Source organism: Ochotona princeps, chromosome 20, assembly GCF_030435755.1.
Source record: "Ochotona princeps isolate mOchPri1 chromosome 20, mOchPri1.hap1, whole genome shotgun sequence".
NCBI lineage: Eukaryota > Metazoa > Chordata > Mammalia > Lagomorpha > Ochotonidae > Ochotona > Ochotona princeps.
The window spans coordinates 27,466,078-27,492,752 of record NC_080851.1 but is presented as its reverse complement, the minus strand read 5'-3'; the positions used below and the strand labels follow the sequence as shown (position 1 = coordinate 27,492,752).

Genomic DNA, 26,675 nt, shown 5'->3' with positions numbered 1-26,675 from the left:
ATTTATTTATTCTACAGACAACTTGTCTTGAAGATTTTTCTAGGAATCCCAGGAAGAAGAAACTACCAAATGAGTGATTGCAAACCACTTTGATTTCATCCAAATGCCTCCAAGCCACGTATCACTGACCAATCATGAGAGGGTCATAAACATTGCAGATCAACCAGGGACTGCACATGAACTCATACCTCTGGACCTTAACTTCAGTTTCAAAAGCCTTTATACCTAACCAATTGAGAAGTGTGGCTTTAAGTGGCAGGTGCCAGCTCCTTGCTCTGCACTTTGCAATGAACTCCCCCATGTCAGTGATTGGTTTTCTGCTCATCAGAGTTGATTCCGGTTTGGGGAGTTCTACAACATGTTGCTTAAGAAATGATTTAAAGTCCATAGCAGGACATGTACATTTTGTATGGAAACACAATGTCCCCATTTTACACACAGATCTTGAACACACACAGATTTTGGTATCACTGAGTGTACCAGGACCAATCCTCTTGGATAACAAAGGGAGTCTATTTTAGCTTGGAACAAAGAATCATTTTTTTTAAAGATTTATTTTATTTTTATTACAAAGTCAGCTATACTGAGAGGAGGAGAGATAGAGAGGAAGTGGAGCTGCCGGGATTAGAACCAGCGGCCATATGGGATCAAAGCGAGGACCTTAGCCACTAGGCCACGCTGCTGAGCCCCAAAGAATCATTTGAGTGTATTGCAGGTATTGTCTCTGCTGGGTATAAAATCAGTCATGGCATTAGCAGGACTGACAGATGCATTATAGTATGTCATAGGGGATGGTAGTGAAATTGTTCCAATCAGAAGGCTTTACTCACAAGAAAGCAGTAAATTCCTTCAGCAGCAAAGGGTATGAGTGCAGAGGAAAGCGAAAGGAAGTTAGAACCATGAAGGGTGATCAAGACAAGAAGAAAGTGTGCGTGTGTCTTTTCTTATACCTCTCTTCTCAAAATAACCGAAATAAAACCCTAATCCACAGTTTTGCCCATTGCCAGGTACCTCGACTCAGTATCTCTGAGCTCTAATATGGGTATGTCGCTTAATTCTTTCCTACACACATGTGTGCACGCTGGTAGCAACCATATCCCAGCCTGAGACTTATTTAAAATGCTTTTATTTTTCTAGGGTAGTGTAAAGCATCACCTCCCAAGTGTAACTTAAAGTGAAGATTTGATTTTAAAAACAAACAAAAACCCCTTTGGCTGTTCTAACTAGCTCCATCTACTTTGTTCTTACTATGATTTCGTGAACAGACGTCAAAGTATGGGAATGATTCAGAGACATTTTCAAAACAGACATCTGTTTCTAATTATTATTATTATTATTATTATTATTATTATTATTATTATTATTTTGGTTTGCAACTTGGGTGACTAATTTAAATGCTAGACCTCTAAAGAAAGTAAAGGTTTATTTTTACTATTTTATCATTAATAAATCGTTAACTGCTATGGATGTCACTCCATTAATATGTTCACCCTTTCTGGGTGTTCAGAATAGACTTCACACAAAACTCCTGCTAGGTTTCTGACCTTTGACTACTTCAATTTTGCTGTTATTAGATGACATTATATAGTTTGCAACATGGACCCCCAAACTTTCAACCAGTATAATTTTTCCCACCATCTTCAAGCAACTAAAGAATCATTTTCTTTTGTACTGGAAAAGGAGATACAGAAGAGATAGCTTTTCCTCAAAAGAATTCATTTTGAGTCAGGATCTTGATCTATTCAAATATTCTATGTGTTTGGCACAGTGATTATTTTCCTTAATCTGCAAAAAATTAAAAATGCACTCCTCAACAATGTCTCCCACCTCCCACACTCTCAATTCATATGAATAAAACACCCATGAGCTTCAACCTTTCAAAATTCCTTCTCACCTGATAGGATATTGAGTTTCATAAATGTTTTACTCATTTTATCTGTCTCTTCAAAACTTATTAAATAAACTTTAAAAGGAGCCTGGTCATTCAGTACTGTTTTCTGAATTAGCAAACAGACTCATTTGTTCTAAATGCCTGCTCTCAGGGAAGGCGCGTGGACTGCTTGCGACTTCTCCATCACATACCGAAAGTGCTGGGTTCAAGTCTCACCTCCAAGTCTCACCTAGGAATTTCAGCTGCTGTGTAGCCTGGGATCAACAGAGTCCAGTGCTTAGATCCCTGCCACCCACGTGGGAGACCTGGATGGAGTTTTGAGCTCCTGTGTCAGTCTCACCCAGCCCTGGCTATTGTGGGCACTTAGTGGGGTGAATCAGCAGAGTGCTCATTTCAACTAGCAAATCTTTCCCCTCCCATCCATCTATTTTATCATCTAATTTTCTTCAAGTGGTAATCAGAATTGAAGTACATTTTGAGGTACTATTTCTCAATGCTATTATAATCCCAATAAATTATAACTGTGTACAAAGGTTAAAAAACTATTTTGTTTGGCTTCCAACCGTCCTTGCAGATGATGGCCAACGCCTAGCTGACATCTTTGGCGGGAGGGCACACGGGCTATTTAGCTTTAGCAGAGAGGCTATTACTGACTCAGATGCATTTAGATGCATTTAGATGCATTTTCCTTGCTTCCTGAAGGTAACAGCATGCACAGGTATAGGTTTGCTGACACCTTTTTTTACTACACTAAAAAGTTTTAAGTGTAATAATTCACTAGCATAACTGCAAAGCAAACAAACAAAAATAAATCAAGGTTAAAAGCCTACGCAACAAGAGAGAGAAATGTAAAACTCACTTGGGAGCCCGACGCAGTGGCCTAGTGGTTAAAGTCCTTGCCTTGAACGCGCCAGGATCCCATATGGGTGTCAGTTCTAATCCCAGTGGCCTCACTTCCCATCCAGCTCCCTGCCTGTATCTTGGGAAAACAGTCAAGGACGGCCCAAAGCCTTGGAACACTGCACTCATGCGGGAGACCAGGAAGAAGCTCCAGGCTCCTGGCTTCAGACTGGCACAGCTCCGACCATTGTAGCCACTTGGGAAGTCAATCAGTGGACGGAAGATCTTCCTCTCTTGCTCTCCTCCTCTCTGTATATCTGACTTTCTAATAAAAATAAATAAATTTTTTTTAAAAACTCACTTGGTTATAAATACTAGATAAAATTGTTCAGTGGTACTGCAAATCCTCAGGAGCTTAGCTTTACATTCATATACATGGTTAAAGAACCTATAAGGAAATCCCAGCAATGCAACTTGTCATCTTATATAGCTCACTTGCCCTCTTTAGAACTTAAGTTTCCATAACTAAACATGAAAAGTTAAATTAGATAATCTCTAAGGCCTTCTAGATTCTAGGACTTCATGAAATCCATGTTTATACTTATCATGCACTTTAGCAAATGGCCAAAGTCCAAAATGCGCTCCGCTCTCAATGAAGTTAAATGAAAAAACTGTTTATAGAATGCATTTTATGTACAGCATTAAATAAAGCTTCCTTTACGTGTAGTTTTTGCTATTTCCTATCAATTTTATATCATACATTTATTTATTTTTAACTGCTACTAATTTTCATCTACCAAAGTATATACAACTCAAATGGCAACCAAGACTCCATAATAATTGAAAAAAACAGAAATCAATCATGTTCAGTAATATTCACCCAGCTAGTACTCAAAAAGCCACAAGCCAAAAGCATGAATAAATTACATCATCCCATAGAATCCATTTTCCTTCTCCACTCACTTTATACCTGCCTCTTTCACTGTAGAGCAGAGTCGGGAATGTCCAGCTTGCAGGCCTTATATGTGGTCTGCCTCTGTCAAGACAACTGTAGGCAGAACTCAAAATTCAATAAATCTAGAGCAGGCAAAAATTTTAGGTGATCATTTTGCATGGCCTGTGAATGACATTATAAATATCCACACAGCCCTTAGCAGAAAATGTTTCCTCTCAAATAAAAAATAAATCTTTTACAAAAATGGTTTCTGGCTCTTCAGTCTCATGACAGAACGTGAGGTGTCACATTTATAACCACATTGAAGCTGTTCTTTCTAGAATGTTAAAGTATAGTTTCTATCTAAGACTTTCTTTCATTTGTGGAAAACCCTATAAGACTCTCTCAGTTATTCCCAGGAACGATAGCATATCAATATACCAAATCAATCATGTAAAAATAAGTTCAATGTGTTAAATTTCACTTTGCAGACAAGACTACCATTTCATTTATTTATAAACAGGATACCCTCTATCTCTCTTTCTTTTTTTTTTAATTTTGTAAACGCTGCCTTGCAGTGATAGATCTTCACACATTTCATGGAATGAGCTGAAGTCAGATTTCATCCCCTACATCTCAGTAACTCCTCAGTTCCTTTGTATCTGCCTGCGCAGAAGGGTTTCACAAGTCTGTGCAAGATTCACATGATCTGTTGATGCCACTCTCATACCTTAGTCATCTGCTCTAACAAGGAGTCTGTCATGTGCCTTCACTTTTATAAAGCAAGAAACAAGCGTAGAGTAAGTATGTGTTTCTCCCAAAGTGGAAAACAGAGAGGCAGGTGAGGTGTTTGGCCCAGTGATCACTTCAAAAAGTTCATGGAAAAATTGAATTAAATGATAAGTTCATTTTAGTACCAAAAATTTAAATCGTTATACTAGGGGTTCTCAAACAGTTGAATATACGCATTGTGAAAAATTATGAATGGATTTCTAAACAAGTTGCACCAAAATAATCTTATCTTTTAATTTCATTTCCCCATTAATTTTTTGAGGTTCCCTTGTATTCACCACTGTATTCTTTTTTTAACTGTAATTCCTTTTCCAAATTTAGGATTGCTCAGCTGTTTTGTGTTGTAATGTTTTTAAAATCTGTTTATTTACTTTATTTGAAAGGTAGAGTTACACTGGTTCACTTCCCAAATGGCCACAATAGCCAGAAATGAGCAAGGCTTGTGCCAGGAGTCGTGATTATGTGGCAGGAGCTCCAGTACTTGAGCCATCCTCTGCTGCTTCCCCAAGTGCACTAGCAGGGAGCTAGATGTGCAGTGGAGCAGCTAACCTGTATGGGATGCTAGCATTTCAGATGGAAGTTTAACCTGCTATACACATGTTGGCCCTGCCCTTTTCTGACTAACGCCTAAAGTAGGCAATTAGGAGAATAAATTCAACGTTGTCAAAAATTTACTAAAGGCATTTAAAAACAGATCCATTGACCAACAAATTTTAAATAATAGTAATTTGCTCTACCTCTTTCTTCTTTACACATCCTATGTTGACAACAAACACAACCTTTCCCTTATCTCCACCCTACAAGCTATAAGCATATTTTTAAAAAGCATTATCAATGGAATGATTACAAATATCAGCATGGCTTAATGAAGCAATAACTGCAACAGCCAACATTTATTGAGCCTTTTCCAGGAATTAAGTATGAAATAGCCTTCATCTCACTTCATTTACACACAACCCCAAGAGGTAAATTTTATTATCTCTACGTTGCCAATGGGAAATCAAGGTCATATACAATGAACAGAGCCAGAATCCCAAGTCTGTCTACCTAGAAAACCCATTTTCTGAAATGCTATTGTTTTCTGATGAAAAAGTGAACACCAGCCATGGGAACTATGCAAGACAATATCATTGAATTACTGCTCTGTGGCACTGAAGCAATCACTATCATCTAAAATTAATTTCTAAACAGTCAAATGACATTAAATGCGTAACATTTTAAAATGTCATACATTGACAACTGCAGAATGTTTTTATTTTGTAAGATTTTAGGTCAATTTTGTTTCCATAGAATGGTTTCTTAAGGGGACTTCCATGTTGACTTAAAATCGTATGCATAAAAACATGGTACAGATTACTAATGGAAATACAATATATTTATGGAAAGGATAGGAGACATAATTTCTATGCAGATTGCTCCAGCAAATTACATACAAATAAGAAAGAAAAATTATTTAAATTAAATTCTTTTGTTGCTTTCAAGGCAACTGTGCTCTTTTTTTTCCACATAGGCTTTAAGAAATTTTTTATTTATTTACTTATTTCCTAACTGGTTTATGCTATATATTACAAACTACAAATACTTCAAAATTATTTCAGATGAAATAAATACTATTTTCTAACTTAAAATATTCCTTAAATTCATTTATTTGTCCCATTCTGTGGATAAAATATTTTGAGCCATGAGTGACGCACTATCCCACCTGAATCATCCAGCAGAGAGTAACACAGAATCACAGCATCGCCCATGCTGTGGGTACGTTTTTGGTTTTTTGCCTTACACTTAGTAAAGCACGTTAAAAGCAAATAGGAGAGATCGTGTGTCTGTACACACCACAGAGGAGGCGGTACACAGCATAGAGAACACAATTCCATAGCACTGTTTGGGAAGATGTCACTGACCAAAGGTCCACAACCTACGGCTGCAGAGCACAAACCCCGCCAAGTACCCGGCCACCCGGCTGCTTGCCAAACTCAATGATAAGAGCACAGAACAGCTGCAGAAAAAAAATCCTGCACATTTTTTCAAATAATTTTTGCAAAATACTGTTTGACTTGTTCAAACTTTGAGTAAATAGTAAATCCCAAGCTGAAACAATGTCCTCCATAAAAAATGAACATGGATCTTTTACTACTTAAATCAAAAGCCATGTGCTTTAACAAGCAGTCTTGCTCATAAAAAAAATTGGTAAAATTTATTTTATAGACACATAAATTTATAAAGTTTAATAGCTTTGCAGGAACATTCGCCTAGGTTAAGGATGCCTTAATACAAAACCAAATCACCACTGACCTACCATGCTCTTACTCAACGCCAGGACAAGCCTATCCTGCAAAAATTTTTAGCATATGGCTACTTCCCATAAACAAATTATTAGAAAAACATGTTACAGAGAATGATAAAATGTCCAACTCCTTAAAATAACTATAAAAAATTTCATACATATTTCCCAGTAGTCTAAAGACAGAAGCATCATCACAATAAACAGCTTCTGTATTAACCAACCAGCATGCATATATTTGTTCCTTCATTAAACATTTAAAATTGAGTACCTAACACAAGTCAGGCTCTACGACTTTTTAGTCAGGTTAAAAATGTAGTCCTTGCCTTTGAGAAACCCATGATTGCTAAAACATGCTGCTCCCCATTGATGAAGAGATTCGAAAACACAAATGAGGCAAGAGAATCTGGAATAACGGACAGATTCTCACTGTGAGAACTGAGAAGCAAAGAGGTCAGCCCCGATCGATCTGTCACCATGCTAGCACATACTTCCACAGTCGCTCCCATTCAGCTTTAAACTTGACAATCATCACCACCACCACCACCATCACCACCACTACCACCACCATACAATAAAAAGAATAAATGAAATTGGAACCAAAGACACACGTGAAAAGATAGCCTTGAGATTTTTTTTTTTAGCCCATCTTCCAAAACCAAGTATGCACGATGCAAAACACCAACTGCCAAACACAGAAACTGAGATCGACTGGGGAGACAAGAAGAGGCAATTCAGGAGGTGTAGACTCTCCCTCCTGGGGTTCCCTGAGCTGCCCGTGACCCCCTTCCCCTAGTGAGGTATTGCCACTACCAGAATGATTTCACCACTGACCTGAATGTGCTCAATCCAACTACGAGTGTCAAAATGAAGACTGTGAAAAGAAATCTCAAAGAATACTCCAGGAATTGCTAGCAAAAGGCAATAAGCAATGCAACTGCACTTTAACAGGGCTGCTCAGCTACATGCCAACATCACACCCCAAGCACAGGTGGTGCAGCCCCTCATCTGAGCTGGAAAGCAGCGGCAGTTAGAGGGCGAAGCAGTAAAATGCACTGAACTCTGCATCCTTAGCTTTGCCATGAATGAATGAACGAATGAATGAAACATACAGCAATTCTAAAACACTGGAAAAAACTTAAAATTCAAAAAATATTCATCTATGGGCCCAGCGCAATAGCATAGTGGTTAAAGTCCTCCCCTTGCATGCGCAAGGATCCCATATAGGCGCTAGTTCTAATCCTGGCGGCCCTGCTTCCCATCCAGCTCCCTGCTTGTGGCCTGGGAGAGCAGTCGAGGATGGCCCAAAGCTTTGGGACCCTGCAACCACATGGGAGACCTAGAAGAGCTCCTGGCTCCTGGCTTCAGACTGGCTCAGCTCCAGCCGTTGCGGCTGCTTGGGGAGTGAACCATTGGATGGAAGATCTTCCTCTCTGTGTCTCCTCCTCTCTGTATATCTGCCTTTCCAATAAAAATAAATAAATCTTTAAAATATATATATATATTCACCTAACTCAAATTCCATGTAAACAAATGATGCAACACAAGTCAATTCCAAACTAATCCATATAGTAAAACCTTATAAGATCCCCCACTACATGTCTTCCCGAGAATTCAACTTTAATTATCACGTCTGATTAGGATATGATGCGTATTCTCACTGAAAAACAAAATTTACATATATAATGCTTTATCTCTCTAATATTAAGATAATAGCAGTTATTAATTAAATTGATTCATTCAGTTAAGATCCCTTCATTTGGGCAAGTTTCATGTAAGACTCACAGTTCTAATGTACTTTTAAAAATGCATCAAGTTAGAGGAAAGGAATAACTCATAAATTCCTTAGAGGATGATGAATTATGCAAATTTAATACTTGGCCCAATTATCTCTTGCCAATCAAAGAAACCAGGTATGATATTACAGTTCTATACAAGGGTAAGAACTAGTATAATAATTAACTTGTCAAATGATGACTCTTCCAATGAGTGTTTAAGGAAGAAGATATCTGCATGGGTGTTCTCACATACAATGGACTTGCAGAAAAGCAGGTAATGAATACGAACCAAGCAATTCCCACAAAAAGTCCAAAAACTTCTTCTCTTTCCCCCTGCTTGTCCATGCTTCATTAGAAGGTGAATTACAAGAGTTCAGAGGCCATAACCAACTTACCCACTGCTGTGTCCCACTGCCAGACCTGTGCTGGGCCACAGTAAGAGTTTATTACATTTTACTAAGTGAATAAACAAACCTTACTGATAATTAAAGAAAACACACTAGTTTTAAACATGGTTTTAAAACAGTTTTAATTCATAGTTTTAAACTAAAACAGTGTTTTTTGACTTGCAAGAGTGATACCACTGAGAAAGACTGGTAACACTCAGCAGTGGGAGAGAGGAAAGCATTGCCATGTAGCGCCTGGGAGGGTGCGGCTTCCTAGAACTGTGTGCGTGAGAGCTGTATAACACTTCACCCACGCAGCTCCTAGGAAGCCATCCCTCCAATCAGAGCACGGCTGCATAGCGGCGTAGGTCTAACACTACAGCAACAGCAGAAAATGGAAAATGCCCACCATGAGGGACATTACAAGACCATTTCATGTTTTTATTGGTTTTCACTGGAAAAGCAGATTTACAGAAAGACCCTCAGTCTGCTGGTTTACTCCCTAAGTAGCCGCCACAGCTGAAGCTGAGCAGATCCAAAGCCAGGAGCCAGCAGCCTCACCTGGGTCTCCCACACTGGTACAGGGTCCCAACGCCCTAGGCTGTACTCTTCCCCAGGCCACAAGCAGGGAACTGGATGGGAAATGGAGTGGCTGGACACGAACTGGCACCCATGTGGGATCCTGGCAGATGCAAGGTAAGGATTTTATCACTGAGTCATTGCGCCTGGACCAAAACCATTTCAAGTAATACTACAGCTTTATGTTTAAATAAGGTTGTAAGCCAGGTATTATCGTAGAAGTATGCTTATGAGGCTTGGGTGAAAAACACCAGCAGGAGACACACGTAGTCATTTGCCATTTCCTAACCTGCAAATGTTTGAGTCTGTATTCTTTCCAGCACATGTTCACTGATACAAGTAAAAACAAAAGTCTGGAAGGATATACTCAGAACTGTTAGCAGTTCTTACCTGTAGGGAGTGGGGTTTTTATTCAGGGGAGAAGGACATTTAAGGCATTACATAACAGAGTTTTTAAATGAAAACAAAAAAAATCAAGTTTTCAAGTAATTTAGATTAAATAAAATTATGTTATTAAAAAGTGAAAACCCAGGCTGGCACTGTGGCATAGCACGTAAAGCCACTACCTGCACAGTGCCAACATCCCATATGGATACCGGTTCTAGCCCCAGCTGCTCCACTTCCAACCCAGCTCCCTACTAATGTACCTGAGGAAGCAGCAGGTCAAAGCAAGGAACCTGGAACTTCTTTCCAGTCTCCTCCAAGGGTGGCAGGGGCCTAAGTCCTTGTCATTTTCCACTGCTTTCCCAGTTATATCAGAGGGACTTGATCCGCTACCCGTTAAGGTTGCTGGTGTAGGAGCAGTAGTTTAACCCTTTACACTACAATGCCAACCCCAAAGAGAAATTTTTACATTATCCAGATAGTCTTACATTTTCTCAATATCTGTACCTGCTTATAGAAATATAGCCAAAGTCTTTATGATCCTGACATGAGAAAAATATTTGTGGATTTTTAAAAATACACATGGACTAAACTTCTTACTAGTTACAAAATCAGTATTTTTCACAAATTTTTTTCAGAAAAAAGTTATTATAACCTTGATAAGGTTTCAGCATCCCCAATCCAAAAATCCAAAATTTGAAATGTTCCAAAACCTTCAAGCACCAATGTGACTGCACAGTGAAAAACTGCACGCTTGGCCTCATGTAAGGAGTTGCATCCAAAACACAGGATCACTGAAAAGACTGTATAAAATCACTTTCAGGCTACTTGTATAAGCTGTACATGAAGCCTAAAGGAATTTCATGTCTAGATTGGAGTCCCATCCACAATCTCATTACACATGTAAATATTCCACAAACATCCGACACTTCCATCACTCCCAGTCCAAAGCATTTCAGACAACAACCACTCAACCTGTATCACGAAAATAACACGGCAACATGTTTTTGCTCTATTACAACTTAAATGCCTTCAAACTGATGCAAAAATATACATAAAAATAACTGCGCCAGGCTATAACTGGTATTCCAGATTCCACTCGGGAAATGAATTTTATGGCTGCACTATAAACTTCCAAAACCCTGAAGTTTTAATAGATATGCTGACACAACCTTAACCATAACAGTTCTAGCAACTGCTGCTGTAATAAATCTGTCAGTTTCTATAATGCCTATGACAAATCCATTAATATGAATGATGTACACTTCACATAGCACACTACACAGCACCCACACAAGTTATGTCATCTCTTTCCTGAGGAGCAAATCAGTAATCAATATTTGTAAAAGCAGGAGCTAATCCTTTGTAAAATCAGTGGGTCAGTGATTGAAGAGTCTGCTCAATGCACATGGTTAATCCCTTCTCATCTGCCTGAGCCTTTCTTTATCCCAGCCTCTTACAGTGTTAGTGACGGCTGATTAACGCATCTGCACATGCTAAACATGACCGGACAACTGACACAGGATATTGCTGCCACAATAAGCTCTACAAATACTGGCCTTTTCACAAGGAAGCTTAAAATAAACATTCAGAAACCCACAGTTTACAAATAGGCTCACCGCTATCCTTTCCCAACCCCAACCACCTGATTTACTGAGCTCACTCTCCTCAGGAAATAGATCCCAATTTTTGGTTAGAACAAGTCTTCCAAATTATTTGAAAATGCTGATTTGTACAACATACATTGGTGCTCATTTCTGAAGCACAGGTAAACAGAATTCTGCTAGCCATATTAAAAAAAAAAAGCCTATGGGTAGAGAACAATTTGAAGAAATCTTAGGGGTCAAGTAAAAGTGCTGTTCTCAGCTGCTGCCAAGCTCTACACTTAAAGGAAATGCTCCAAAAAATCATTTTAATGCTTAGAAGAGAGCTGTGAATGTTAAAAGACATTCTGAAAAGTGACTGAAATGTCATAAAGTGCTCTGTGCCATTGAAAATAGGTATTACACAGTTGCAAGATAAAAGTGTACTCAGCCTTAACAATTAGATGATATGACACATTTTTCTTTAGGAATACTTGCATGTGTGTATTAAATTTTACTTAAAGACCCAACATAAATTACCCTAACAGAGTTATTTCAATTCAAATATTCTATGCATATCCTTAGCTGAGACTACTTGAGGGAAAATAAACTGCAAATTCATGTCAAATAAAGAGTAAATAATAGGCCTACAGAGAAAAATCATCACCTAACCCCCAAGACATTGAGCAAAATTAATTTTTAAAAAGGCAACATAAACAACTCCTTTCTAGATACAATTTCTGGTTAGCCGTGTCTAATTTAGATAGAATATCAACCAAAATACTAAGTCTTATATTTTTCTTTTCAAGTATTTGTATTTATCTGAAAGGCAGAGAAATAGAGACAGACACACAGAGAGACCTTCCATCCACCAGTTCACTCTGCAAATGCCTGCAAGAGCTGGCACTGGGCAGCAGCCAGGAACTCCAACCAGGACTCCCACCTGGAGAGCAGGGACTCAAACACTGCAGCCATCGCCTGCCGCCTTCTGGAGTGCGCACCGGCAGGGCAGATGGGAAGCAGAGCTGAGCCTTGGACCCAGGCCCTCTGAGTAGGGATGCAGGCATACAAAGACGCACCTTAACTACTGTACCAAATGCCTGTCCCAAGCCATGTTTTTTCCTTCCTACAGAGAGAATCAGAGAGCCCACAATCACAGCAAGGCTAAGAAAGAACAGGATGCAAGAACGAGGACAGGGCAGTCTAAGAGGAGAGAAGTGTCCAGCATCTTACAGGAGACCTGAATCAACAGGGTTAGCTTTCACTTCGGAAATACCAAGAGAACTAGACAATGTTCACTGGTTGTGGAGTTGAGAAGGTGACAGTGATCTTGCTGGGTCTCGGGGAAGAGGTAGTACTGGCCAAAGACATCCTACAGTAATTAAGGAATTGACTGGACAGAAGTAGAGCCAGGAAGAAGTAACTGACTTCAAAGAAAGAAAGTTAACTAGAGAGAGAACAACAGCCCCAGAGTAAAGCAGTTCTGATTTACTTTCTAATATAATATTTACAGCAATATAGCCTATTCTATATCAAATTATAGTTTAATATAACATTCAGTCATCAAAAAACTCAAAGCAACATTGCAACTTAGAAATATAATCATTTTCAACTTTGTCAAAAATAAATTCACATGTTTTAAGATAAATGATAATAAGTTTAAAAAGATAACAAGCATTTGAAAATTTACAATGGCTATGTCATATATGGCATGCTGCATATTTTACAAACGCAGTCTTGAAATCTAATAGCTTTTTCAGCTATTAAGCAAAATAATTTGCTAGTCAGTTGAATTTGCCACAAAAATAATTACATCACCAAATTTTACAAGACAGCTGGCTCTAATTAGTCTTCCAGGAAGCTGATATATAGAGTAAATTAAAAAAAAAAGCAATACTCGTTTAATATCATTAGTGATCTGTCTACGTCAAAAACACAGATAAAATTAGGCAAGTAAAGAAGTTGGCCAGCAGTTCAGAAAAATGTATTTTAAAACTCTTTTCAACCATAAAAATCACTTAGAGACCACAATCACCAATGCTACTTCATACAAACTTGAATTATTGATACAACCCCTGTACATCTAAGTTAGGATGTTACAAAGTTGAATTTGTGCAGAACATTTTAAAATGTATTTATTTCAGAAACAATGTACTCATAACAAAATCTTTTAGGCTCCCTTTCAGTTCTCTTTGAATTTTCTCACAAAAATCCCTTAGGACATATGATTATTAATCTAGATATATGATTAATATTCTGTTCTACATACACATATGTAAATGAGTGTACATGTATATAACATATACATGAAGTGTTGCCCAGTATATCCTACAGAAGCTACCGTTGTTTAAACTTGTATTTTTAGGTACAATTAGAAAAAACAATAAATATGTTTTTAAGGTGACTGTAACTGAATGTTCCAAAGGAAAGTAATGTACAACTTCTTTCAAAGACTTTCCATACTCTTTTATTTGGACATCCACCTAAGCAAAATCATAAACATGGAGCCAAATTTACCTTTGTTAGAGGCGTAAGTCAGAGAATAAAGTAGCAGTCCATATGCTCCAATATATAACACCAGCCTCATTAACAATATTTTTTTAACTCAACTACCTTGCTAGTGAGGCATTAGTTTGTCATTGTGTGTCATTGGTCAAACGAAACATTGTGTGTCATTGGTCAAACGCAGTTTAAATACTGCGGGGAAGAAAAAAAAACCCTCTAAAGTCCCAAACCCAGGTTTCTATAAAGGTTTTTCTATTTCAATAGACTTGCTTATTGAAGTATCAAGACAGACAAATTTCTTGTGTCTGTCACATTTCCAAAATCAAAGTTATCAAGATTTTCCACACAAGAAAAGCTCAGCAAAAGAAACAGTCTCATTGGAAGTGATTTAGTAACACGGTGAAATTTGCAGAAGATAGAAAGTCTGAAATTTTTTTATTCTGAGCAATCCCAAAAACACAAAGTATTTTCCCTGAAATTCACTCCATGATCACGACCCAAGGCACCCTACCACAAGGCGCATGATGCCAAATGTCCCAACACTGATCATGTTCCTTTTTACTATCTACGCAAGGTGCCATCTGCCACAGTTCTTCATTGTCACATTATTATTTTCACTTTATAGATAATATGCATCTTATGAAGAGATACTCTCAGATAATGTTAATACTGTTCACACTCAAACTTTCACCCAATAGTCTTAGCATTCACAGATGTAGAATTCACTGATTCTTGCTTGAATTATTTCTATCATAATCAAAAGCACAGGGTATTTTAATCATTGAATACATGAAGACACTTACACTAAGTGAGAAAGTTGGAAGCCACACAAAAGACAACAATTTGGCAATTACAGAATTGCCCTAGTAGACTCTGCAAACACGACTATTACAATATGTGTATGTGGTGTATGTACTAATATTAACTAGATAATTTGTAAGCTTCTCTCCAGATAAGTAGTTTACATTCTAATAAAATTAATATATTGATTTATGCAAAGATTTGTAAAATCTCATGTTTTATACACACCTAATGAGATTGTCTCTAAAACTGAATCAAGCCTAAGAACTGTCTAGGGAAACCTTACTTAAAACTTCAAAGGAAATAAAAATCATAACTTATCTGATTATGATTCATAACACAGCAGACCTCTCATTCCACTGTTTATATTAGATGGTGTAAATTTCATCCAACCAAAACAAACAAACCAGTACTTCCATAAGTACTACAATGTGTTATAGTATGACAGCTGACCCACGGGCACAGGCAAGTGTGGGTATTGGCAATAAAACCAGTCTGGGACCCAAGAATACAAGCCAAAAGGTAACAGGCACACTCTAGGTAGAGAGGCTGGTTTCTAAAGCTCTCCCAGACTTGCCAGAGAAACCAAACCAGAACTCCTGTCCAAAGTTAACCACAAAGTGTTAAAGGGAATGGGATAACAAGCAGAATTCAAGAATAAAACATACCTAGTATACATCTACAGATAAGCAGGTAAAATAGCTGATATTCACAAAGTTTCAGAGAACTTATAACACAAATGGAGAGGTTCAGAATCTAGACTGGAATCAGGTGGGCATAGGAACATTATGTATAGAATGTAGAGCAACATGCATGCCTGTGTGTAATGAGGAGAGAGAAGACATGGAATTTTCTAAAATGGAATACTTACAGAGTCTTCTCCTTTTTAATTTAATATTAACTTCATCATCCATAATATAAGGACTTAAAAATTATTTATCCATAAATGTACAAACCTGGTAAAGCATCACAGCTTTAGCTGACTCTAAAAATATTAAACTGAATATTCTTTTGAATCGACATTTAGTAGAAAATAATTTAAATGATCAAAATACAAGCTGAAGTGCTTTTATGTTAACCATGCTAAAATCTGATCCCAGAAGGCCAACAAAGAGAACATTCTGACAGCAGGTGGGCATGCCAATCTGTAGGAACAGTCGTAAGCCACTTGAGTGAAGGACTGCTTGAATTTTATTCATGCTCCTATTCTCATCGTGTGAAACACAATTATTCAGTAAAGTCATGTGAAATGAATAAAGTTATTAAACACAGATCTATGTTACAGGGATCATCCTTTACACCAAAAGATTAGCTTTACTTTTTATATTAAATTATGATAAACATCATGCGCCATGAAACCAAATTCTGCCGTCAGAAGAAAACAAAACTCTTCATGTACATCAATGAGCACTAGGTCAATACCAGGAAAACCCAAGTCCACTGAATTTTCTGTATGCAGCACTTCACACAGCACTTGGCAAACCTCCAAACAATCCCCTAGAGGGCATGACAAGTGAAACTCAATCCACTGTGTGTTGTAGGGGCCCAGTATGCTGATAGCGTTTAATTTTAATTGGTGGCAGATATATAATGCCACCTTATACTACATGTCAGTTGTTCACAGTGCCCAGAATATTTAATCCATAAACCTTCACTCTGATAAATATTACATTATGATAATGCCAGGTCCATTGATAACAGCTAGCTTGTTCAACCGCTCCTCCCCTCTTACGCTACTTCATTAGACAAGTTCTCAGAGGGCCTACCTGACCCCGCCTGTTGTCAACAAAGCACTTTCCCACATGGGATTAAAACGCTCTTCCTCCTCAAACCAGTCCTTCATTCTTATGCTTGCCCAGGATTCCAATTTCAGTGGTTTCATTTCTATAATTCTTAATTTCTTTTCAATATTAATTTCACTGACATCTATAACTTCCACTGCCTCCTTCTGTGCTGAACACATCAGACCAAAATCTTTCTCTTCAATTCAAAACTTGTATTTAAAATGACTGTCTTACCTACCAAATGTACTGTACTTGAAAATGAATTAACTTACTACCCTCTGCCTCCATATTCTTTCTTGTCAGTGAGGTTGACCTAATAATTCCAACTATCTCCTTTGTTTCCCATAATCCCTATCTCTAGGAGTGGTACCACATCTGTTTCAGTCATCTCCAAAGTTCAGACACATCTCAACTTCTCTTCTGTCACCTCCCACACCTAATCAATCACTCAGTCCCATCAACTCTATCTCAGAAGCATTACCTGAGTTTATTCCCTTCTTAGGCTCCTTCTGAGGCTCTATTACTATGGCTCAAGTTCTTATCATCTCTCATTTCTCTTGGATCATCACAACAGTCTACCCATGATTCTGGTCTTTTCAGGCTATTCTCTAAACTTCTGCCAGGATGTTGTTACTTAGACACAAATACGACCTGTCATTTCCGCATTAAGCTCCAACAACAGCTCCCTGTTATCCATGTGGTAAAGCCCCACTTCTCACGGCATGCAAGACCCCAACAATTTATCCCTTGCCTGCTTCTCCAACTACTCTCACCTCTGGCACATCTGCATCCTCACCAATCCCCAGTGTTCACAAACCAGTGACAGGTCTCCAAATGAAGACTCTAAAGAGTTCTTTAAGAGAACCAAAATGGTAACTGGAACTTGCAAAATACCAAGAGTTGAAGTCACTTAATTGATTCACTATTCAGAAGAAAAAATGTCAAATGTTCACAAGCATTCCGTATTTAAGTAAGGAACAACTATTTTACTCATTTGACATGAAGTCTTATCTGGAGTGATGGGAGCTGGGTGTAGTGATTAGAAGTGTCGTGTGTGACACCCTCACGCCACACTGGTGCACCTACACTGGACAGCTGTCAGTGCTTCTCTGATTTCAGGCACTCCCTGCTGATGAGTACCCTGGGAGGCAGCAGGCAGCGGGTGGCAGGTGAGTTCCAGTGCTCTGGGTCTACACTCACAGGCAGAGACCAAGACAGATTCCCAGCTCCTGGCTTTGTCCTGGTCCAGCCCTGGCTGTCATAGCCTTTTGGGAAGTGAACTGGTAGACAGCTATCTGTTTCTCTCTCTCTCTCTCTCTTTCTCTCTCTCTCTCTCTGTTATTCTTCCTTTTAAATTAATAATAAAAATATTTTTTAAAAAATTCAAGACACAAATGGCATACATCTTAATCTTTTCCCAAAATTGACAGTAAATGACAAAGTACTTCTACCCACATTATCATGTAAAACATACCTGCTTAAACTAGGATTAGCTTTTAATGGAATTCTGAGACAAATCTCCCACAGTGGATTTTCAATTTCATTACACACACTCACAGCCTTATACTGAAGAATCCATTCCAGCACATGATCAGGATCTAGGCTCTACAGTTGTGTCAAACAAGAGCTGCCATGGGAATTCAAGGAATGAGGGGCTGCATTTATTGGAGAAGGCTGCCGGGTGCCCCTCGTGAGTGTTGGAAGATAACAAGCATTAAGAACTAATGTTGATGGTGTGTGAGATGTCAGTCTAATAAAAACAAAGAGTTATGTGAAAAACATTATGGTTGGGAGAGCCTTAAAAACAAGCAAAGGAATTTGGATTTGATTCAGTAGGCAGTCTGCAACTGCTGTCGGAGCTCTATCAATGCAGTATTTTATAAAATCAAATTGGCATAGAATTAGTAGCAGAAAAGGAATCTGAGAGATCTTTAGAGACAGCAGCAATAATATTGCTTTGTGACAAGGTATCAGACTCCATAGGAACATTGAAAGCAAATCCACTTGGGATGCACACATCACACTTGAAGTGTCTAGTTCATGTCTGGGCTACATCACTTCCTTTCCAGCTTTCTGCTGAGGTGCACCCTGGAAGACAACAGCTGATGGCTCAAGTACCTGAGTCTCAGCCCATTATAGAAAGCAGAAGGGAGTTCCAGACTTCTGGCTTCAGCTTAGTCCAGTCCTAGCTGCTGTGGGCAATTGTGGAATGAACCAAATGATGGAAGACCTCTCTCTGTCTCTGTTACTCAGCCTTTCAATTAAAATGGAAATAAATGAACAACTAATAAAGAGCTCCTTCTTTCATTCATTCATCCAGTTTGCAGTCATTTACTGAAGACCTGGTATGAGATGAACCCAGCGCTAGACTCTCTAAGAGAGGAAGGTAGACAGAAACACAAGTAGGAAACACAGGCGCTACACATTGTGAGAAGTGCTGGCAGACACACACAGGGACAGGAGCGATGGAGGGAGCAGGAGGAGCGGGCATCTTAGGCAGGAAGCACAGGGAGGCCTCCCAGCACGCAGGCTGGAGATGGAGGCGGAGACCTAAACAACGGAAACAAACACCCGCCAGAGCAGCCTTGTGTTTCTGGCACAAGAATAGCACACACAGAAGTGCAAAGGAGTTTGCTTTGTTCAAGAACTTAAACAAGGCCAGTGTGACTGGAAGCCAATGAGGGAAGGAAGCCTGACATGAGATGATACAACAGGATTTTGCAAGATTGCCTGTCAGCCTAGCTAAGAAACTGGAACCTGATATTAAAACAATGGGGGCCTGTGGAGAGGGAAGTGACACATGCTTTAAAAAACGGGCAAGAACCATTGGATTGATCAGAAAATAAGAATAAATCATAGAAAAGATATTTGAACTCTACTTTTAAAAAAACATTAATTTTTATTTTGAGATTGGATCACTTTCTTGTATACTTATAGTACAGGGATCCAAAATACTAAAGTCATCACTAAGAACAGAATGAAATCATTTCCATTTGGATTTAGGTGAATTGCGTTGGTTAAACTCTCACAAGTGCTAGCAACAGCGTGGTGGCACGGCATGCCGAGCCGGTCCGGTGATGCCGATATCCTGTATCAGAGCATTGGTTCAAATCCCGGTGCTTCACTTCCAACCCAGGAACCTGACAGAGTCCCTGGGAAGACAGCCCCAAATAGCCCAGAGACATGGGCCCTTACTGCCCATGTGGGAAACCAGCACAGAGTTCTTGGCCTAGATTACTCCAGACCACTGTAGCCACTGGAGATGTACATCACCAGATAGAAGTTCTCTCTCTCTCTCTCTCTCTCTCTCTCTCTCATTCTCTCTCCCTCTTCCCTGCTTAATATCTCCCCTCCCCCACAGCTCACACTCAGCCTTTAGAGTAAATAAATAAGCATTTTAAAAAATAAATGAGAGCCTGGTGCGATAGCCTAGTGGCTAAAGGCCTCACCTTGCACATGCTGAATCAGTTCTAATCCCGGCAGCCCTACTTCCCATCCAGCTCCCTGTTTGTGGCCTGGGAAAGCAGTCAAAGACAGCCCAAAGCCTTGGGACCCTGTACCCACATGGGAGATCCAGAAGAAGCTCCTGGCTCCTAGCTTCAGATTGGCTCAGCTGCGGCTGCTAAAGTCACTTGGGGAGTGAATTATCAGATAAAGATCTTCATCTCTGTCTCTCTTACTCTCTGTATATCTGATTTTTCAATAGAATAAATAAATCTTTAAGAAAATAATAAAAATTTAAAAAATAAATGAAAAACTTGTACATGTTTGAACTGGAAGTGAAGATTAGCCAAAAAGCATTTCCAAAAAAAAAAAAAAAAAAAAGACAGGTTAATTATCCCTAATTCAAAATGTCTGGGACTAGAAATATTTTACATTTTTGCTAATCTGGAGTATCTGCATTTATATATATAATGACATATTTTGGGGATGAAGTTTAAATCTAAATACAAACTCTTTTGTTTCTTATTCAAGTGTACTTCAAAAAGTTCACTCAGACGGGATTGTAGAAATAAGTTTACTTTGGTAGAAAAACGGTTTGAAATCCACACTTTTTTTTTATAACACAATCTGAACTTTATGAAGACCTCCCACTCAACATATGGAAGAGCCTAAAGGTAACTTCAGACAATACTGTTAGTAACTTTGTGCCAAAGCAAACGTTCATGATACAGAATTTTCCATTTATGGTATCTTGTTGACACTCAAAAGTTTCAGATTTTGGACGATTTCAGATTTTTGGATTATGAATGCTTAAAAAAAAAATATGGCTTGAAACTGTGCAAAAGGCTACAGGGCTGTCCCTGAGGTCTGAGGCTGTGATATATTAAGGATGTATTACCCAGCGAATGCTTCATAGGTCACCACAACACAAAAACCTCTACTTATGATGTTGTCTTTATTTACCAGTGCTTATTTACAAGAGAACTGGACCCGTGGCTTGTTCGTCATTAATGCAACAAAAGGAGACATTCATCTAGACCCCCTAAGCCCTGCTAGTGGACACAGTGGTGATAAAGAAGACAGAGATGGAAGGAAGCCCAACCCTCAGCCATACACAATCAATACCAACGTGACCCTCTTACAGGCTACACAGCATTCACTCTGAAACCCAAAGGAGAAAGGATGCTTTGCAGGGTTTGTTATCAAGTTAAAAGAAAAAAAAAGAAGCAGAAATATATATTTCTTTAGAAAAAAGGGGGGATAGGACATGCATATACTTTGCATATAATTTAGTATCACTAAAAATTCCATGCAACTGTCTAAACAAGATGGAAATGCAAATGCCAACCTTGATGCTATTGCTTCTTTCAGAGATATTTGCTTAGTTCCTTTGTTAAACAGATTTGTTTGTTTTTGAAAGTCATAGTTACACAGAGGAAGGGAGAGAAAGAGATCTTTCAATCACTGGTTCACTCTTCCAAATGACAGCATCAGCTGAGACTGGGCCAGGCAGAAGCCAGGGCTCCTTCTGGGTCTCCCTGAGTGCAGGGTCCAGGCACTACAGCCATATTCTGCTGCTTGCCCATGTGCGTTAACAGGAAGCTGGACTGAAAGTAAAGAAGCAGGTATCCATATAAGATGTTGGCACTGCAGGCAGTGGCTTAACCCATTAGGCCACAGAGTTACTTGTGTATTTACCTTCTGCTAAAAAGTTGATGAATTAATGTTACAATAAATCTTAGTCCCCCAAAAAACTTACAAATGTGGACATTGAAAAGAAGACTAAATATTATCCTTAGGCTTTGAGAAGTTGCCATTTTTATTTCACTTAACACTAAATCAGTGACAACTCCGACAACAAAACACAGAGCTTTAAATCAAAAGCTATGATTCAACCTCTGACACCTCCCTCTCTATTAATCCCTCACTAGGAGCCAAGATTTGCCTTCCTGTGGGTTTCTGTCACTGCTGTCTTGCTCATCATCTGCACTACTTCTCTGGACCAAGCAACTGTCTTCCCTTTCCCAGACCTCTGGAACAACCGCTGGCAGCACCCACAGTGACTGGCATTCTCCCTTAGCTCTTCTGCTCTTTGGTCAGGGAAGCTACCTGATGCCCTGACCAGGTCAGATTCCCTCGTAGGTGTCATGAACTTTCCCTTAAGGCGTAGGTTAATTAGGGCCTAGACGGTTCCATGCTTACATGATGAACATCTGTTTTCTTCACTAGACTTTCAAGTTTCAAGGGACCGGGGTTGGTGTATCCTCTATACCCGGCGCAGTCCTGGGATACTGCAGGAGTCTGAGGAGATTACTAAGAGACATGTCCCCAAGATAATATATATCATTTTATACATGGTGAGAAATTTTTTTTCTTGGCACTGAAGGATCATCTCTTAACTATTCAACTGACAGTTAATACAAAGTAGTGATAAGCTTCAGTTAGCCATGAATTCTTATTACCAGAACACAACGAGATGTAAATCACCAAAGGCAACATTAAATTACAATATATAAATACTACCTCAAACAACTGCTGAAGAGATGGGTTAAAGTCTGTCTTTACAAAGACACAGAGAGACTGAATCATAAGTTTTAGAAATCAGCTGCTATGATCTGAATGCCCATGTGTCCTCAAATTTGTCTGTTGTAAGCTATATCGCATGGTGATGGTATTAAGAGGCGGGGCTTTGGGGGGAGAGCAGGTGATGAAGGCAGACCCCTTCAGAAGAAGCAGAGTCCCCTTGTGAGGCAGATGCAGCAAACTATCTTGCCCCCTCCAGCCTGTGAGGACACAGAGTAGGTGCCACCGATGAGGAATGGGCCCTGACCAGCCGCCGAGCCTACTGATGTCTTGATCTTGGACATCCCAGTCCTTGAACAATAAATTTCTGTTTGTAATATACTTTCTCTAAGGTATTTTGGGTCAGCAGCCCAAACAGATTAAACATGTACAAATTCTTCCTGCCTTTCTGAAATGCATATGATCATCCCAGATCATCTCCTGAGTCCCAGGCCCATATCTAACTGCCAAAACTGCCACCTCTACAGGTCCCAAGGAGTTCCTACTTAACGCTCTCAAATCTTCCCGAACTGCTCCCCTTTCTTCTAAAACCCCTGGCTTGCCAAAGGCAGACATCTGGGAGTTGCCCTGACTTGCTCCTCCTTCCAAGGAAGTTACCAAGCACTGCTTACTCACATTCCTCAAAATATCTTAATCTGTCTTCTCTTCCTTTCCTCTAGTCGTCCTCCAATCCGTACCCTACTAGGTGGATGTGTTGAAAGGAAAAAATGACCTCATCAGCATGTCTCTGATCCTCTCTGAATTCCTTAGCAATTTTTGCACATAAGAGACTCACAAAGATCTGAACAAATCTGCTACGAATCCAGCATCAACAATCCCACTCTCCTAGTCTTTATTATTTAACTCATGTTCATCCTTCAAGAATCAGTGCCCACCATTTCTTCCATGACGCCTGCCCTCTAACAGATTACCCTCCATCGTGACACTTCAGTGGCGCAATCTGGAGCCATCTGGAGCTGGATCACCAATCGGTTGTCACCAGCTCTTCTCCAGTCCATAGCAACATGACGTTGGCTCCTGATGGGGTCAGAAAATCCACAGCACATGCACAAAATCTTTGCTTGGGAACTTCCCTGATCCCAAATTCAGCAGAGATAAGAGTGAACAGACACAACCCTGTGCCCAAGCCCAGTCCTCATACCCAGTCCCCATGCCCAGTCCCCAGGCAAGGAGGCACTAACATTGGAGCCTGGGACATCCCCTATTCAGGGAATTACTCATCATGCCTGCATTCATGAATAAACCTTGCTCTCTGCTGTTAACCTATTGTTAATTTACAGCCCCCAATCATTTACACCCAAGTGGTACAGGAAAGTTTCCTGCTTCATGGTAGCTATATTGACACAATGGAAATCAACAAAGGCTACAGATCAAGCCTTCTTCTGCCCTAACAGTCAGGGATTAAATATCTACCAGGGTACCCTTGCTTATCACCCTGTAGTGTGATTCCTCATGTGGCAGTGAGTGCAAATCCAACACAAGAATTTGTTTAAATTTGCTTCTAAAGGAAATCACCACTAATATTCATCTTCCTATTCTCAAAGTCTGGATTTCCTATACAACATGTGATATACATTACCATATGATAAGCTAGTCTACACAAGTAGCAGTATAACCCACACTAGCAAAGACATACAAATAACCCAAATGCCCATCAGAAGAGGAATGGATTAAAAAAAAAACTGTTATACATCCACTCCATTGAATACTACTCAGCCATTAAAAAGAATTCAATTCTACCATTTGTAACAAATGATCCCAACCAGAGACCATCATGCTCAATGAAATAAGCAATCCCAAAAGGACAAATATTATATGTTCTTTCTGATATAAGACAACACCCATGCAAAACACAAAAATAATAGATAAACAGATGAATAAGTATGTACTTATAGATGAAATGTATAATGGAGACTAGCATAGTATGCATCTCGACTCAACAGAGGGAGGACTCCCAGTGAAACCAATAAATACACCTTGACAATATGACACTGGATTTTCCACCACTGCCCATACCTATAATGCCATGATACACTTAAATAGCAGAAATGTTGGACTTGTGACTATTGCTGAAGAACCATGCTATTGTAATAATATGGAGGAAATGGTGAGGGGGACAGAGAATGGGGAGGGAGGAAGGGAAGTTGAGGGGGAAATCCCTATACACTGGTAAACCATATCATGGACAACAATAACAATAAAATACCAAAGACAAATAAATAAAATACCAATAATAAAGTTTTTAAAAGTTGAATTAATTCATTCGACCAAAATTTCTTAGAGTCCCAGCATCCTAGAGCCGAGGATCTAGGGTTAAGTAAGACAAGCAATGTCTCTAATCTCATAGATATTACCCTGACTGAAGAGAAAAAAATGAAAATAACTTCAAATAAGAATGTAAAATAGGCTAGTGGAACAGAGGATGGGAGCAGAGGCTGGATGGCTACTTTAGAACGGACGTTCTGGAAAGACAGCTCTGAGGATGTCATCCATGAGCTGACCTAAGGAATAAGAATGAGCAGGTGGAGGGAGGGGCAGGCGGGAGGCAGAAGGGACAAGCATTACATGCACAGTTAATAAGCAATGCAAGAACCCCAACAGGGAACAAGGCTGGCATCTTCAAAAAATGCAGATATAAAGGAGAAAGGTATTTTTTAAAAGATTTATTTATTTTGCTTGAAAAAATACAGAGAGAGGAGAGGTCTTTCATCTAGCGCTTCTCTCCCCACATGGCTGCTACAGCCACAGCTGAGCTGCTCTGAAGCTGGAAGCCAGGAACTTTTCCAGGTCTCCCAAACGGGTGCAGGGGCCCAAAGATTTGGGCCGTCCTCCACTACTTTTCCAGGTCATAAGCAGGGAACTGGATCGGAAGCAGAGACGCCAGGACACAAACCAGCACTGCTACAGGATACTAGTGCAACAGGCAGATTAGTGCAACAGGCGGAGGATTAGTGCACTACAACACCATGCCAGCCCCAGAAAAATGTTACACAAAATTATGGTAATGAATGCCCTAGCTGCACAGGATCGCAGCCTCTTAGCAAGCAGGTGATTTCAGAACGTGTTTAAACACGCTTCTGCAGCTTGCTTCTTTGAGCATGGGTGGCTGATTTTATTCCACAGATGCAGTAGTGCTGTCCTTTTCTTTAAGGTTAAGGAAACCCCTCTGCTTCTGCAGATCATTCCTCAGAGAGCAATTATCTAATATGTAATTAACTCAATACTTCACTTCTCTCTTCCCTATAACTAATTAATTTCAATCATTTGAACACTTATTAGGTATCCACATGGGACAGGAAATGGAATAAAAGTAGGAATTCGAAGAGTTGAAGTAATCAATTAAGCTCATTTTTAGTTTCCGAGTACTCAGTGCCCAGCTACTTCACATGAGAGCCCAAGAATGAAGCCAAGGCCTCCATCTGATCGCAGAACTTTCCTCTCATTCACAACCACAAATGACCTAACCATTTCATTTTCAAACCTCCCCTCACCTTGAAAATATATGCTTTTGGTCAAGAGAGGAAAGTAAAAAAAAAAAAAAAGTGGGGATAGATAAGAACAGAATCACCTTATTCCCTGGTAACAAAGAAGAAACTGATCTGGAATCAGCAAAGAATCTATCACTCCATCTTTTTCAGTGGTTAAGGAAAAAAACAACAACTATGTGTTATAGGAAACATTGGAAAGCACTTAGTTTTCTTCAGAATAAAGGCTAGTGCATAAATTTAGGCCATAATTAACACAGCCTTTTAAAAAAAAGATTAATTTATTTTTATTGGAAAGGCAGATATACAGAGAGGAGGAGACACAGAGAGGAAGATCTTCCGTCCAATGGTTCACTCCCCAAGTGACCGCAATGGCTGGTGCTGAGCCGATCCGAAGCCAGGAGCCCAGAACTTCTTCCAGGTATCCCACGCGAGTGCAGGGTCCCAGGGCTTTGGGCCATCCTTGACTGCTTTCCCAGGCCACAAGCAGGGAGCTGGATGGAAAGCAGAGCTGCCGGGATTAGAACCGGCGCCCACATGGGATTCCGGCGCATGCAAGGTGAGGACTTCAACCACTACACTATCGCGCCAGACCCTAACACATCTTATATTACAAATTAAGACA

The 26,675-nt window shown here is 39.5% G+C and overlaps 1 protein-coding gene across 2 annotated transcripts in view; it reads right to left on the bottom strand.

Moving 5' to 3' along the window:
* SKAP2 (src kinase associated phosphoprotein 2) overlaps positions 1–26,675 on the bottom strand; it is a 145,709-nt gene that overhangs the window by 65,747 nt on the left and 53,287 nt on the right. The window lies entirely within an intron of this gene.